This window comes from Cygnus olor, chromosome 1 (assembly GCF_009769625.2).
Source record: "Cygnus olor isolate bCygOlo1 chromosome 1, bCygOlo1.pri.v2, whole genome shotgun sequence".
NCBI classification, from domain to species: domain Eukaryota; kingdom Metazoa; phylum Chordata; class Aves; order Anseriformes; family Anatidae; genus Cygnus; species Cygnus olor.
In genome coordinates this window covers 179,663,957-179,679,862 of record NC_049169.1, presented here as the reverse complement: position 1 = coordinate 179,679,862, position 15,906 = coordinate 179,663,957, and positions in this window count along the sequence as shown.

The following is a 15,906-nucleotide window of genomic DNA, read 5'->3' as shown; positions in this document are numbered from 1 at the left end:
TCTTTTCAGTTCACTTGTCATACATGGAGAAGAATGAAGTCCCCAGGAACAGAAAAGACTGCGTTTCTCAGGAGGACAAAGGCTACCTCCAACTTTGCTCGGCCATCTGAAGCTAAGAAGTTTTCATGCTGCTGACTTGCTGCCTGCCTGCAGCAGACCATTGGCACAGTGCTGGTTCAGCACTGAGGCTATGTGTTTTCACTGCAGAGCTGGCTTCAGAAAATAGGCCTTCTGCAAAATCAGCATAAGTTATGCATGGGAGAAAAATTATGTGGTAGCAAGTGTGTGTGGGAGGAAGGCGGGAAGATCAAATTCATTTTCTGATCCTAACTGGGAAATGTAATCACCTTTTTTTTTTTTTTTGACTTGGAAATGTTCAGTGAATTTGAAATAAATTGTGTCATACTCTGAATATGCCTTAGTAGACAGTCGTGTGTAGGGGGGGGTACAAGTAGCATATGTTTGGTTTCATTGGTCTGGATTGTTTATGTCTCTGAATTTGTTACTCATGCAGGCCAGATCCCAGTAGGTGATTTTGTTTACAACTTCTTTTTTAAGGATCATTGTGACCTCCTGATCTGTTTTTTACCCTTGACAGGGTCATATTTCATCTCTGCAGTAAAATAATTCAGTATTATTCAGGGCCTGTCTTGGGCCTCACTGAACTGCAGGGGGACAACACCTACAAAATCATGTTCCCTTGTGATTTTTTTTTTTTTCCTGGGGTGGTATAGACACTTTCATTTGGGTATCATTATTCTTTCATTTTTACCATTTTTTTTTCTAATTTATCCACTAAGATTTGCATTCTTGCATGGCCAGCAGAAGACATCAAACTGAAAAGAGAAGTTATCCAGTCCTCCATGTGCTCTAGAGTTCATGTCTCTTCTAATAATTAGCATAATTATGGGAATTGAAAAAATATCAGGTATTCGCAGCATTTTGAAGCATGTACAGTTGCAAAAGTAATAGCTCTTGTCTCAATTACTTGACTTTGGCCAAAGTTGCAAAGGCTAGCTGCCAAAACTTCAGTTGTAAAATCATTCTATAAAATTACACTAATAAAAGTGTCCTGTTCCTCAAAGTTATTGAGTATTCTTCCACTAGGATTTTGAGTGGTTGTAGGGCTGTAAAGAACATGAAAAATCGCTTGTGCTGAAATGGGTTGCTGTGTCACCTAACTTGACGATCCTTCTCAAACCCAGATCCTAGGACTGAAATCCACCAATGTGTTCCAGGTCAGTGCAGGAGTGCACGCAGCAGCAGCAGTTCCCCTGCGGCCTGTGGAGAGGCCCCTGGTGGAGCAGGCTGTCCCCCTGCAGCCCATGGGTCCCACATGGAGCAGATCTCCACGCTGCAGCCCGTGGAGGGCCCCCGGTGGAGCAGGTGGATGTGGCCTGGAGGAGGCTGCAGCCCATGGAGAGCCCCCGCAGGAGCAGGCCCCGGGCCGGAGCTGCAGCCCGTGGAGAAGAGCCCACGCAGGGGCAGGGCGCCTGGGGGGAGCTGCTGAGTCTGTTTTGCCTGTGACGATAATTGTTGAGTGATCTCCATGCCCTTACCTCAACCGTTGAGCCCTTTGCATCCTATTTTCTCCCCCTTTCTCTTTGAGGAGGGGGAGTGAGAGAGCGGTTGTGGTGGAGCTTGGCTGCCCACCTGAGTTAAACCACCACAGTGCAGAGAAGAGCAACAAACCTCATGAAGGGACTAGTAAACAAGAGTTATTGAGGAATGACTAAAGGAATTGGGGTTGTTTAGTCTGGAGAAGAGGAGGCTGAGGGGAGACCTCATTGCTCTCTACAACTATCTGGAAAGTGTTGGTCTATTTTCTCTGGTGACAAGTGATAGGACGTGAAGAAATGGCCTCAAGATGTGCCAGGGGAAGTTTTCTTAAGAATATTTTTTTCTCAGAGAGGGTGGTTAGGCATTGAAACAGGCTGCCTGGGAAAGTGCTGGAGTCCCCAGACCTGGAGGTATTTAGGAGACAAGTGGATGTGGCACTAAGGGCACTAAGTTTAGTGATGGGACTCAGTCGTTGGGGTGATGGTTGGACTCAATGATCTCCAAGGTCTTTTCCAATCTAGATGATTCTATGATTCTACATTAGTATTTATAGCATATAAGTCTTCTCTTGGGTCCTGGCCTTAAGTAGCTACTTGTCTGTAATGATTCCTTGGCATAGTTTAGCCTGTAAACAGGAAAGTGTTTGACTTATTGGTCTGCATTTCATTGGGTTGTTGGGCTGATGACATCTCAGAATACTCGCACTGCAAAATTAGTGATTAATACCTGCTACTTCTGAGTGATAGTCAAGACTGTTCAGCACTAAGGATAATGTGAAAGCATGAGAGGCCAAAATCTAGCTAGGGTGACAGAAAGACAATCAAGATGAACTCTGAGTGTTTCTTTGATGATGAAAAGGAAGACTACAACACAAAGCCTTGCTGTTAATCCCTGTCTCTGTTTTCCAGAAGGACTGAGCAGAAGCATGCGGTAGTTCTCTCTGCTGCATTTATTTCACACCAGCATATATGTGTAATTTTTAAAGACAGTGAATCTTACTGAATTTCTGAGCTAATTTATCAGACAACATCCTGACCTCACTGGAATTTCACGTCTGGAGTTTGATGGTTGTGTTATCTTCTGCCTAATATTTTTTGTAAGGCTGTCATGGCAACAAAGGGACAGCAAGATATTCCTTCAAGTCTTTCTGTTTTGCCTGTTTGTTATCCAGAATGAAGTTACGCTATGCCTTTGGTTATTAAATATGACTGTCCTGACTAAACAGCTTTCTAATGGGCATGTATAACCAGGTATTTGCTCAGCTTCACCTTCTTCTCTTTTTCCCCCGTTTTGTGGACAAGCATAAAGAAAGAGTTTGTTTTAAATGATTGCAACTCTATAATAACAGCTAACTCCACCACATGTTTTGTTATGGGATATTTCTACCCCCTTAGTGGAGGTTGTGTCCATCAAATTGCCCTTCCTCTATGCATGCTGCAGTGTGGATTTCAACACCTCCTGCATGAAACTCCTTTTTGTCTTTCTTCCTGCCATTGCTGTCCTGAGTGTCAGGAACTACAAGCAGTGAATTAAAAATGCTTTAAGTATGAATGAATAAATTGCTGCAGAATCAGGTCTGAAATAAGCCAAAATAAAAAAGACATAAACCACTCCTGCTGCCAGGCAGTGCGGAGCAGTTGACTGAGAGATTTTGTCTTTGTTCATATTTTGTTTGTGACAATGTTGGCTGCTTATTCTTAGAGACTTCACAGTCAGCTGCTTTATCCCTGATATTTTTATTTTATTTTCCATTGCTTAATTTCTGCTTCTGACTTCTAACTTTTATCTCCTGAGTGGCTGAAGTAATGCCTTTCCCTCTTTGACAGCTAAACCCAAGGTATTCATGTTGACGTTAGTTACACAAAATACCAAGCTTCAAAAGTGGTTCACCGTACTAGAAAAGTCGATCAGAAGTTTCCCTATGAGTTATTTAAAACTGATCACAACATTCATTTCCTCTCCCAGACACCCTTTTTCTAGAATTTGAACTTTAAGTACTAGTTCTTAGTGATTTGCTATAACCATGCGACAAGGATCTGTCTGTCGTGGCATTCAATTTATTTTAAGATTTTACATTACTAGTCAGGAAACATAGGTGGAGATCATGAACTAGGAATTTAATCTTGCATGCTGATGTTCCTAAGAGATTGATTTTCTTTGTGTATGCTATGCTTATTTGAAAGGCATTTTGAAAATTCTTGCATAGAAAAATTTTCCATTATGCTGGGGTAATTTTGATCCAGCAGAGGATGTAAAATGTGTTGATAACACATGAAAATTGCAATGAATTAATTAATGTTGAAGCTAACTGTAATTCCCAAGGCATTGCTAGACAAACATCATTACAGTAACATGAACTGAATTTATTAAGAATGTCATCACCATGGATTTCTCTTTTAAGAAAGGATGCACTTGCGAAGATTTTGTTTCTAGGTTTTACTTTGGTGCATGCGAAAGCAAATATACATCTCTTGAAAAGTCACATTGCCCTCCTAAATAAACTTCAGAAGTTTGTAAGAAATCATTTTTTATTTTGTGATAAGTTAATACTGCCCTAGGCCTCTTCCATAATATTTAATGCACAGCAGATAATTAGACAAGTGAGTTTTTTTTCTTTTTTCTTTTCAACAATTAATTTGCAGTCATTTCAAGAACAAGTCTGCATTTTTTACCTACAGATGCTGTTTTTGATTAACTACCATTTTCCTGTGTTTCCTTGAGCTTCTGGTATTCAGAACTGAAATTTCGTGTTTTGAATTTTCATTACCATAATTCCATTAAACAAATACTCAGCAGTGAGGCTCCCTCACTGATTTAGATTTCCTTTCACCAGTCATTTAATTCATAGCAGCTCTTCAACAGCTGATAACTGCTTTCTATGATAGTGACTAGTACCAGCTCAGATTTCCTGGGAAAGCTAATGGGGTTGTAATACTTCTGTTAACTCCTTCCTCTGCCACTCTCTTGCAGTGTTTCTGCACCTCCTCTGTCTCGGAGCCATGACTTTTCTCTTGCTTCATGTCCCAAAATACCAAACGTACCAGCCTAGAGGAAACGTGTGACTCAGAGCTGGAGATATAGTGCAATATGAGTGCTCTATGGATCAATGGCTTAAAAATGTCTTTTGGTCTCCCTCCAACTCTCACCATATCTGAGGGGAACTAAAACTATTCCTCTTGTTTATACCATGACATCTACTCATGCATGTGTAAGTTGGGGTGAAATTAAAAAATCCATGTCCAACAGAGCAGGGGAAAAAGAACTGTGGTCCAGTTTACTCCACTTAGACTTGGTGGTTCTGGTGCTCTGGACCATGTATTGATACCATGAGTTGATGACAGTTTGTCCAAAAATCCCAAATTAAGTCACACAACCACCTTGGAGTGTGTCTGCACCAACACTACCCCCAAGTGAAACTTTGCTCTTCAGTAAGTGACATCCCTTGCTACAACCTAGTGGACAATAAAGCCTTTAAACCAACAGTAGGGGTTTTGTACTGTTGACAGCCATCCACAACCATCTCAGGCTGGGCACTCCGAAGTGGAGATGTTGAAAATCCTTGAGCAATTTGTACTTTTTTCCCATGTGACTCTGGACCCTGCCTTCTCTGCTTCCAAAGTACTCCAGCATAGCCAATGGTACTTGATGCTTCTTATGCCCTGCTCAATAGGATCATGTTCAAAGAGAGCAGGGAGAGATGGAAATGACATGGAGCTAAAATGGAAAGGAAGGGTAAACGATGGCATAGTCAGGAAAGTCAAAGCACAAAACTGATTAAAGGCATGGGACTTCAGTACTGATGAGGAAGAAATAGAGGAAAGAAACACCTACCTCTGAAAACAACAGAGAGAAAATATTCCCATGAGATTTTGTCTTTCCAGACAATAAGGTCAGCAGTAGCCCAGTCTGCTGTCTGTGAAGAAGGCGTGTTGGCAGAGGGAAAGCATGACAAGTGTGCTGTCATATTCCCCTCTGAGCAGAGCCACAAATGTGCTTCTGAAATCTTATCAATGCAAAAAAGCGTGAGAGTATGAAAAGGTGGGAGAGTGGCATTCCCGGTCTCCTGACAATATGTGCTGTGAATGAGCAACAGATGGAGCCTCCGACATCACCAGCATTTTCAGGCAGACTTGCTCACATTGCAGGCTTGTTAGATATTTGAAACTGTGGGAAAGACTAATGATAAGGTCCCTAGCACCCATGTAGCCTAAACCCTCATTAAAAGTGACACTTGGCCCGAAGTGGTTGTCCTTCCATGGCCTCTTATAAAACTGCATGCATCCCTTGCTACATAAAAAGGATTTTTGGTGGAAAGGATGGATGAAACATCTGAATACATGGTGCTTCTTGCTGAGTTATGGCAAGCCACATATGCCAGATTTCAAGTGGGTTAGTGTGCCTGACAGTGCTGGAATCTGCTCCCTGGTGCCAAATGGGAGCTGTGGGTTGATTGTCCGGTTAATGTTTAAAAACTAGCAGCCAGCACCCACCATCCTTTCTGTCATGTAACAGATGGTAATCAAGAGAGACTATGGAAGCTGAATCTGCCCAGAAAATTCCACATTCCCCCAAAATTAGAGATGATATATAGGTGGGGTGCAGTGAGACTAAGCTTCTCCCAGCTCTCCAGCAGAGCTGCTTCTCCCACACATGATGATTTGTCCACTTTCCTGATAAAAATGACTGGTAGGGCCTATGGTTTGCACTGCCTCATTTTGAACCTAAGAAAGGGCTAATTTTTGCTAATGTCTCACTCTTGGCCTTTTTTTTTTTTTCTTTCTTATTTTTTCCTTTTTACAATTTTGAAGTTTTAATACTTCACTTGATTTATTGGCTGGCTTAAAATTTATACTTTCTATATTTCCCAGATGGGCTGATGCCTAGGTTGTTAATTTAATGAGTTATCAGTTCTGAAATACCCCAAATATGCTCTGTTATTAAATATAAACATGATGCAGGGTGGGGAAATTATTCTGTGAAGGAAGAGGCTTGTCTCTGATGCAATTATCTTTTCCCCAGTACCGTATAGCAAAAAGCTGCTTCGCAGGAATATTAAGGAGACAGTTACTGCCCACAAGACATCTGCTGAAGCCAAAAGCAATGACAAAAATCAAGCCTGTTTGTGCTTTTGCAGTTTAAACAAATTGCGAGATGAATAACCAGAGCACCCTCTTACTCATGGTGAGATATTTGGTGGCTGCTGAGTGGGGCTTGTGGGACTTGGCTGTGCTGCTGGCCATGGGACCTGCTCTCCCAAGTGCTCTGGGACTCACTGTCGGCATATTGCTGTGCCAAGCCTGCCATCAACCCATGCGTTTCTGCAGCTATTCACTTGCCTTGCTTTCCTCTGAAAATGAATGTTGCTGTGCCAAAGAAAGCAGACGGAATATTGACTTTGAAGTGTATGGTAAAACCCAGATAATCTTGTAGGGACAGGAGTGGCAGGAGTGGGACAGCAGCCGGTTGTCATTCAGAGTAGTGATTTTCATCCCATACTTGTGAATGCCCTGGAGAGACTCATGCTAGCCTGTAGGAATTCACAGTCTTATATTTTGTATATCAGCTCTGATGCACAAACATTATTCACATGCTGTGAATAATTCACAGGTGTCTTTACACAGCCTGGAAATAGCTTGGGAAGGGTCCAGAGTCCTTCTTAGGGAGTAGAAAAGGAGGTTGTCTTGGGAGAGGAAAAAGCAGGCTACGAATAATGGAGGTTTCACCTCCCTGTGCTGAAATCAAATGTCAATAGGAAGGGATGAGATTTTTGCATGAAGTGCAGCTTGCCTTGTCCATGCTGAAAGCCTGTCCTGTCTCTGAACAACTCTCCACCATGTCAGATCTGCTTTTCCCCATACGAGCAGATCATGGGGAAGGGTGAGTATGTGAAAATAGCAGCATGAAAGTAACATTACCTGATGTCTCATTTTGGTCGATATGGAAAAAAAAATCTTTAATCCTGTCCCTTAGAACCATCTTGCATGTGCATGTTCACTTTACGAATATATCCGCACTTGTTCTGATTTATCTGAACTACTCACCCTTGTATCCCGCTATGGTCAGTGGAAAGGAGAAGGTACTTCCAGTGGTAAATTCTTGTCCAAACACAGGTACTGAAGACAAGTTGCAGGAATAGCATTCACTGAATATTAAGCTAGAGAAATTGCATCCTTTATTTCTCAGTGGTACAAAGCTGGGCAACTTTTATTCCTCCTGTCTACACCATGCAGTTAAAGATTTTGAGTTAATCCAAAGGACAGTATTTAGTGGCTATTATTCAGGGTCCAAGGCTCTGTCTCCCTGGGTCATTTGAAGTGACAAAATGTGCAAGGGGAGCACACCACCCTTGTCAATCTTGTGTCCATTCCAGGTGAAGATCTGTAACTCCTCAGGCTGCCCTGACATGGGGGCTGTAGTTCTTGTAGTAGCTCTAGTTCAGGTAGTTTAACCTCTAGACTCACTGCTTCTGGCAGTTCTGGGCTTCAATGAATTGGAACAGAGGTCAACATTTCAGCTGAAACTGAATTTAAGGAAGAAGAAAGTGAGGAAAACCATTTTTTTCATTGTCAGTATAGCTCTGTTCTGGCAAAACTAAATGCCGGAGCAGGGACAATAAGAAGTCTTTTGGAAAGGAAGGAAGGAAGGAAGGAAGGAAGGAAGGAAGGAATGGAGAGGGAGAGAGAGAGAGAAAGAAAGGAAGGAAGAAAGGAAGAAAGAAAGAAAGAAAGAAAGAAAGAAAGAAAGGAAGGAAGGAAGGAAGGAAGGAAGGAAGAAAGGAAGAAGAAAGAAAGGAAAGAAAGGAAAGAAAGGAAAGAGAAAGAAAAAGAGAAAGAAAGAAAGAAAGAAAGAAAGAAAGGAAGGAAGGAAGGAAGGAAGGAAGGAAGAAAGGAAGAAGAGAAAGGAAAGAGAAAGAAAAAGAGAAAGAAAGAAAGAAAGAAAGAAAGAAAGAAAGAAAGATGGAAGAAAGAAAGGAAGGAAGAAAAAGAAAGAAAGAAAGAAAGAAAGAAAGAAAGAAAGAAAGAAAGAAAGAAAGGAAAGGAAAAGAAAGAAAGGAAAGAGAAAGAAAAAGAGAAAGAAAAAGAGAAAGAAAGAAAGAAAGAAAGATGAAAGAAAGGAGGAAGGAAGGAAGAAAAAGAAAGAAAGAAAGAAAGAAAGAAAGAAAGAAAGAAAGAAAGAAAGAAAAGAAATGGAAAGGAAAAAAATGGTTCCTCATACTTTCACGGGGGATTGTATTTTTTTTTTAAATCTGTAACAAAGCTCTTCAAAGTCAATGTGAAAGTCTGTGAAGAACTGAAAAGGCAATGAAAAAAAAGGAAGGTGCCTCCCCTCCCATATCTGAATGCGTTGCTGTCTCTGTCACAGTGGGTGAGCTAGGCAGTGCAACAGCAGGACTCTGGCTCCTACAGGGTTTCTCTTTGGAGCCCTAGAGAAAATTGAATGTTCCTGTGAACCTCCCTTGGACAGTCCATGCTCTCTCATCCTGGTTTCTAAGTCCACGAGCAAAGTGGTTCAGCTCACTGTGTGGATGACACTTTGTGCACAGTAATCAGGACAAAAAGCTGGCAGCTTGGAGGCTTGCCCAGCCCATCTTTCTGATAGACTGCAGGTAAGAACTTCGTTCTTCAAACGAAGTGGCTCACAGCTTAAATATGTGACCTGTGGATCAGAGTCCAATAATTACTATGTGTGTTTAGGTGTCATGATTTTCAAACTAATCTCCAAGATCTGTCTTTTGTATAGTTTTTTTTCCTTAGTGGTTCTGAGCAGTGGTGGGGACAGCAAGGTGGAAGCATCCAGGGAAAAAGCATGAAAAAAATCATCTTCATCTCCCAGTTAACGTTGGCTGTTATCATGTGTGCCTCCTGGATGTCACCTCATCCCAGCTCCACCCAGCCACGTGTGACACAAGTTTCCACACTTCTGCTAGAACTGCCTCAGCTATTTTGTGGTCTCACATAAGAGAAAAACTGGATCCTTCTGGCTAGGTCCTGATTTTGCAGGCAGAGGTATGAAAGTGAAGAGAGGAGAAAACGTTCTCTGCAGCCCGCCAGCTGCCTCTGTGCAATATCTCTTTACTGAATAGGAATAAATAGCACAGGGCCCAGATGGGCTACTTGTGATTGACAGGTGTCAGGATGCATGCACAGTTTCGTCGGTGTTGCTCCAGCTCAGCTGAACAAGTAAATGGTTCGGGGAACCACTTGTTTTCCAAATCTGAAATGCTTATGAAAATCAAGCTAGAAGATTAAAATGTTGGTATTTAGCGTTTTCAACCAGAGCTATTTTCCGTGTCACAGAAACTCATCCAAATTCTCAGTAGAAGCTTTGGTGTACAGTTTGTGTTCATCTGTGTGAACAAGGAGATCAGCGCTCAAACAAGTGTTTTCACTAACTGTGTGGGTACCAGTCACCAATTTCAGTGCTTCCGAGGGTAATTCAGGGAAAAGGAAAGCATTTTCAGATTGTGTACATCTTTCTAAAGTCTGCATAAATAGATGTAAACATAACCCAATACAGCTCAGCTGTAGATGTACTATGATTGCCACTTTGGGATTAACAGCCAATGCAATTTTTCATTTAGACAAAGGTGATTTTGCAAGTGCTACCTAATCCTCATTTGAAGCTCTGTTTATCTCTACCTGTAACAACAAACCATTAGCTATGTGCTTTGGGGGAATTTTTTCTTTTAATTATTGTTTATTATTCCTGTCTTTCATAAAATGTAGTTTTCTAGGCAGATGGCAGAAGCAATGTTGTTGTATGTATGTGACATATCACATTGAAAGTGTGATCAGTGAACTTAGATATACTTGTAAACGGTATATAGGCTCGGTCTAACTTTGATAAACGCCTTAGGAGATACTCCTGAGTACCTGTTGACAACCAGTCATTGATTTTCCCCATGTACCACCTTCACAAGGACTAGTCACATTAGCTTTTTTCCACCCTAGATGTCTGTGTTGCATTTTCGCACATTGCTTTTTTCTATTTCCTTGGTGAAGTGAATCAAACACTGTTGCAAACTTGAACTGAGGTGTTTTCTTGAAAGGACGTGTAAGGAATATCTGTATAGTCAAGGTAAGTCTCTTGCTGTCCGTATTCTCTAGTTTTTTGTGGCTATGTTTTTGGTAGATTTTGCTTGTGCTCAGCAATGTAAACACAATATTGCCAAAGCATCACATCTGATGCATTAAGAACTTTTTTTTCTTCTTTTTTTCTTTTTTTTTTTTTTTAACTTTTTTTCCCCCACTCAAGTCTCCAGCCAAAAAAAAAAAAAAAATAAATCAAGAAACAACAACAACAAAAAAAAACACCAAGCAAACAATATTTTTCTTGTATGCAGCCAGTTCACAGGAACTCCCCTGTGAAAACATGCACATATATTTAAGGCTAGAGGATAAATGTTCTGACTCAGAGCCCTAGGAAATAAGTGGTGGTTGTTCACACAGCAGGCAGCTGCTGCCTTGCAGCTGAGCTGGGATCTGGTGCCTCCATCAGTTCCCTGCCAGACACATGTGCAAGCCATCTTCTGTCTCACGTTCTAGGCTTTGATTTTCTCTGACAATGTGTTTTTGCTTGTTATGTGTTTATTCTATGACTAGGAGAAAGCCCTGGTTCCTTACTGGGGGGCAGGGAGGTGGTGGAGTCACCGTCCCTGGGGGTGCTCAAGGAGAGGTTGGACGTGGTGCTTAGGGACATGGTTTAGTGGGTGACACTGGTGGTAGGGGGATGGTTGGACCTGATGGTCTTAGAGGTCTTTTCCAACCTTAATGATTCTGTGGTTCTGTGATTACTGGCATATCTCATTTTACTCTCTGTGTTTGTTTCCTTTTGATTCTGTCCAGAAAGGTAGCTGCTTAATACACGTGATTTTATTTTATTTTACTTTATTTTATTTTATTTTATTTTATTTTATTTTATTTTATTTTTTGCAAAGAGAGTGAAGGATTCAGTGAATATGGATGTGACTGAATTCTTTCACTGGGTAGTACAATTCAGACTTTATAATATCTTCGGCTAAATTTGAGTGGCATTTTCCTCTGGTATTTCTTGATCATTTTCTTCTGGCTCTAGTGTTTCTTGGCATACCATCATTCTCCAAAGCATTTTAGTTTTGTGTTGATGATCTCTCATGCAGGAGCAGAGGCGAGCACAATAGCCATAGATCTCATATGCGACACTGAATCAGTTACTGAAAAGACATATAAAGTTTAAAAGCTGTTCCTAATTGCAGTGCAGTTCAAGAAAAGCATCATCCAAAAGCCTTCCTCCTCCTCTAAAAAGTACACAAGGTAACAACCATCAGAGAGCTCTTTGTTCCTTGTAACTACCATTGTACTCTGCTCTAAGTTGACAGGGTCTAATAATAAAGACAGGTTAATGTCATCTTGCAGTCAGGAAGCCCTTTCGCTATAATAGAAGAGTAATTAGGTCAGCTCATCCTTAGTATTAAATTTCAGCAACTCTTACAAGTTTTCAGAAAGACTGGGTAAAGGAGCATGCTTGAACTATAAGAAAAATCATATTAAACGAAGGTTTATCTCTCTTTCAGTAAGATAAGTGTTATGCTTCTGAGAAATCACTTGTCTATGCAGCATTTACCTCCGTCCTTCTTTGAGTTATTTCCATGAGCATGTGCAATTGCACCTTTATCCTTATATAAAAGAATAGTGATAATCAGGAGGTTTCCAACTACTGTATTTCATGGAAAGTGATATTTTTCAGTGTAGAACTAATAATAGCATTTTTTTTCTGTTGTTGTTTAGTTTTATATTCTACATGGGAATAAAAAAAGAATCAGGATTTTTTTTTTTTTAAAGACAAAACCAAATCCACATATTCCAGTTTACTGGATCAATCCACTCATTCCATGCTGGCCTATCCATGCTTATTTGCATTTGCATGGGATTCTGCAGTGCCTCACAGAGTTAAGAGACTGGTTACTTCCATGATCTCCAAGTGCCTTAGTGATTTTTCTTCCTTGGATTGGGCTATCTCTTGCAGGACAAAGTATTATCTGAGCATCCTTAGTAAAACCTCATTGGTGATCTAGTTTAAAGGTGATCTGGAAACTTCAGTAGGAATAGGAGATTAAGATATCTGAATTCCAGTTTTTATGGAAGATGTGTGAATTACAGTTTTCATGGAATTTGCTACAGCTTAAAATGGACATATAGCAGAGACACACCTGAAACAAGCTGTTAAAACAGTGTGTTTCTACACAGAAAAAAATGTGTAAATAGTGGACTCTGAAAAAGAAATAAATGCTGTGGAATTCAGTATATTGCTTCAATATTAAAAGCAACTGCCAACATATCTGAATTTCCCACGGGATGAAAATTTTGATGTTTTTAGTGACTCTACAAAAAGTCAGGAGCTTGAAGCTCACTTGGGAGAAAAAATTCCAGGCAAAGAATATTAAAAATACAAGCTACCTTTTCTGAAACTATATAACTTTCATCAGATTCTCAGAGTTTTAGGTACAGTTGAAAGTGAAGCCAACTTTATGGGCACCAAATCTATGCTCAGGGGCCTAAACCGAAATATCCAGTTTTGAAAATACTACACTGCATAATGTTTCAATCTCATGCAAAGGCACTGTGATAATGAACCACTTTGTTACTGTGACGATGGGGAAGTTTCTGAGTCAGACACTAAGCTACTATAGGTAGGCTGACTAGGATAATTAGACTGCATGAGTCCTGCCTTAGGATATCCCAAAAATCTTCAGCTGCATCTTATTCCTAATTTCTTTTTAGGATGGTATAGATATGGTATATCTGAAATAAGGATGGAAGTAGCACAGCATGGTAAGTCTCATCTGTGTCTAGGAGTATCACACAAGACTTATCAATAGGCACTGTATAGTGGTAAATCTCACTACTGTGCTAATTCAGCAAAGTTTAGGGAAAATGTATGGACGAAGGAGCATGCTGGGCATGTATTTGAAAAGTTTTTCAGAAATGGGGCTGGCATTGTTGTCTCCAGTCACACTAATGTTTAACAACAAGAAGAGCTTTGTAGTAAAGTAAATGTAATTGTCACAGTGTATTTATGAGGTAAGTTTTCCCATTATGGTGGCAGTGATAATTAACAAACCAGAGTGTTTCATGGGTCATTAACTGTGGATAAACAAATTCCATATACAAGTAAGTGCCTTCCAATCCCTTGCCCCAAACAAACCTTCTCTGAGATGATAAAATACTTTAAATAACTGAGTTGTTACTTTTCTCCTCTGTGCACTAGTGGAGATCTAGAGCAAACTTAGCAAACACATTGTATTTCCTGGAAGATAACTTTTTTGCGTGCAAGTTCACTTTCCTGAAATTTCCAACCAGTTTTCTTCATTGAATAGAAAAGCAAGCACGGATTGGGTTTGAACTGGAAACCTACGTAAGGAAAACATGCCATTAGGAGAGAAAGACAGTGCATCAGATAGACCATTTCAAATCTGGAACACAGATGAAGGCTGTACTGGATACAACTAAGCAGTTGATTTCTTCAAGCAGAAGCACAGGACTGCAATGGGATGAGCATCGGTCTCCTAGCCCGTTCATGGCCAGGTGATGGAAAGCCTGTAGATGCAGCTGAACAGTGTTCAGTGTGGAGGACATGGAAATTGTGAAGAGAAAAGTTAGGCTGGTACCTGGTGCAGCAGAGAAACAAGTCCCTTGCTACTTGTGAAAGACCCATACGCATCAGTTGAAGTTCACGATTTCAGTCTCTGCGGCAAGCTTTATCAACCAAGAAATCAAAAAATGGTTTGTCAGTGTTTCCAGAGGTATCCAAGGGAGCTAAGCACCTCAGACTCATTGGTGTTTGAGTTTGGGCTACAGTGAAAATCCAGAGCCACAACTCATTGAGAGCCTACATATATAGCCCGGGACAAAACACAGCTAGGTGCCCAGCTTACAGAGGAGTCAAGGGTTTATTTTTATTTTCTTGCAAATGAGTGCTTTTACAGAGGCAATGCAGGAGTTACTCCATCCTGGCCAGGCCCAGTACATCATGTAATAGCATTGCAGGTCCTATGGCATGTGAAGTTGAACAAATTTGTAGCCAGCAGTGCAAACTGAGGGAGAAGTAGAGAGCCTGCAGCTTCCTCAGTCTTCTTCACTTTCATTCCTGGGAACGAGCTGCCTCTGGGAAATATAGTGCTCCTACAGTGGGCTGTGAATGGAAGGAAGGGCAAATTTTATTTAATTTATGTGTTGTGCCTTATGAAGTATAAATACACTGTGTGATTGAATACTTTGGGCTCATTTGCAAGTGTCAAAAACTCTGCTGTGTTTTCTCTGCAGTAGGAAACCATCAATGTGAAGATAGAAATATACTGGACACTTCCTACCCTGTGTGCACCATATGAATTTTCCAAAGTGATTGTAAATACCCTCCCCTCTGAACATCGGTATTTGATGCCCAGACTTTGGCACTCAGCAACAAATAGATCAGTGCAACAAAGAGGGAGAAAGATCAGCCCCTTAGAGTGAGGCAAATTCATCTTTGGACTGTTTTTTACATGTCTTCAAGGCAAGTGTTGAAGCGATGTCTTGAGCCATATGGGGGCAGCACAGTCATGAAACAGCTCGAGCTTCTCACCTACCGGAACAGCAAGTCAGCACTGTGGAGGCAGAAGAAGGTGCCTTATCGCTACATGATCCATGGCAGATGCATTTCAGCCCATGTGGAGACAAAAATGTTGCTTGAGAAGAAAGCTACATCTTTCAACACAGCAGGAGCTAAAATAAGATGTTAACAGGCTCCGTTCGTCAGCTACCCAGCAACTATAAAGGATTAGATCTTTTCTGAAAATCTTCCTGATAACAGCACCTGCTGAGATTTGGTAATTCCTAGCTTTTATTTCACTCTAATGCAAACACAGCCTGTTTCTGCATCCTGATTTACAGTTGCAGTGCAAAGGGGTCAGTCTCACAGCCTTTTATCACACACATAACCCTTTTGCTGCAACTGAGTTTGAATAACAACTTATAACCAATCCACAGGGGCTAAAATTTAACCTGAAACAGGATGGAGAGCCCTTGTTAGACAAAAGTGAAGGCATCTCAAGTGAACAGAAGATTGTGCATGTGGAATATACTTGCAAGATTTCAGCTAGAACTGTCCTTTCTGATAGACCATATAAAGCTTGCTTCCACAAGTGATCTCAGAGTCCAACAGCCATGAACTTTTAGATACATGCATGTCTGAAGACAAATTTCCAGCCTATGTTGCTCAGGAGCTTGGACCACATGACCTCAGTTGTCCCTCAGGTCTTAAAAATATGGGAAATCTTGCTTCAACTAGAAAGTTATTCTTCTTCTTCTGATTGTTTCTTTGACTGTAAAT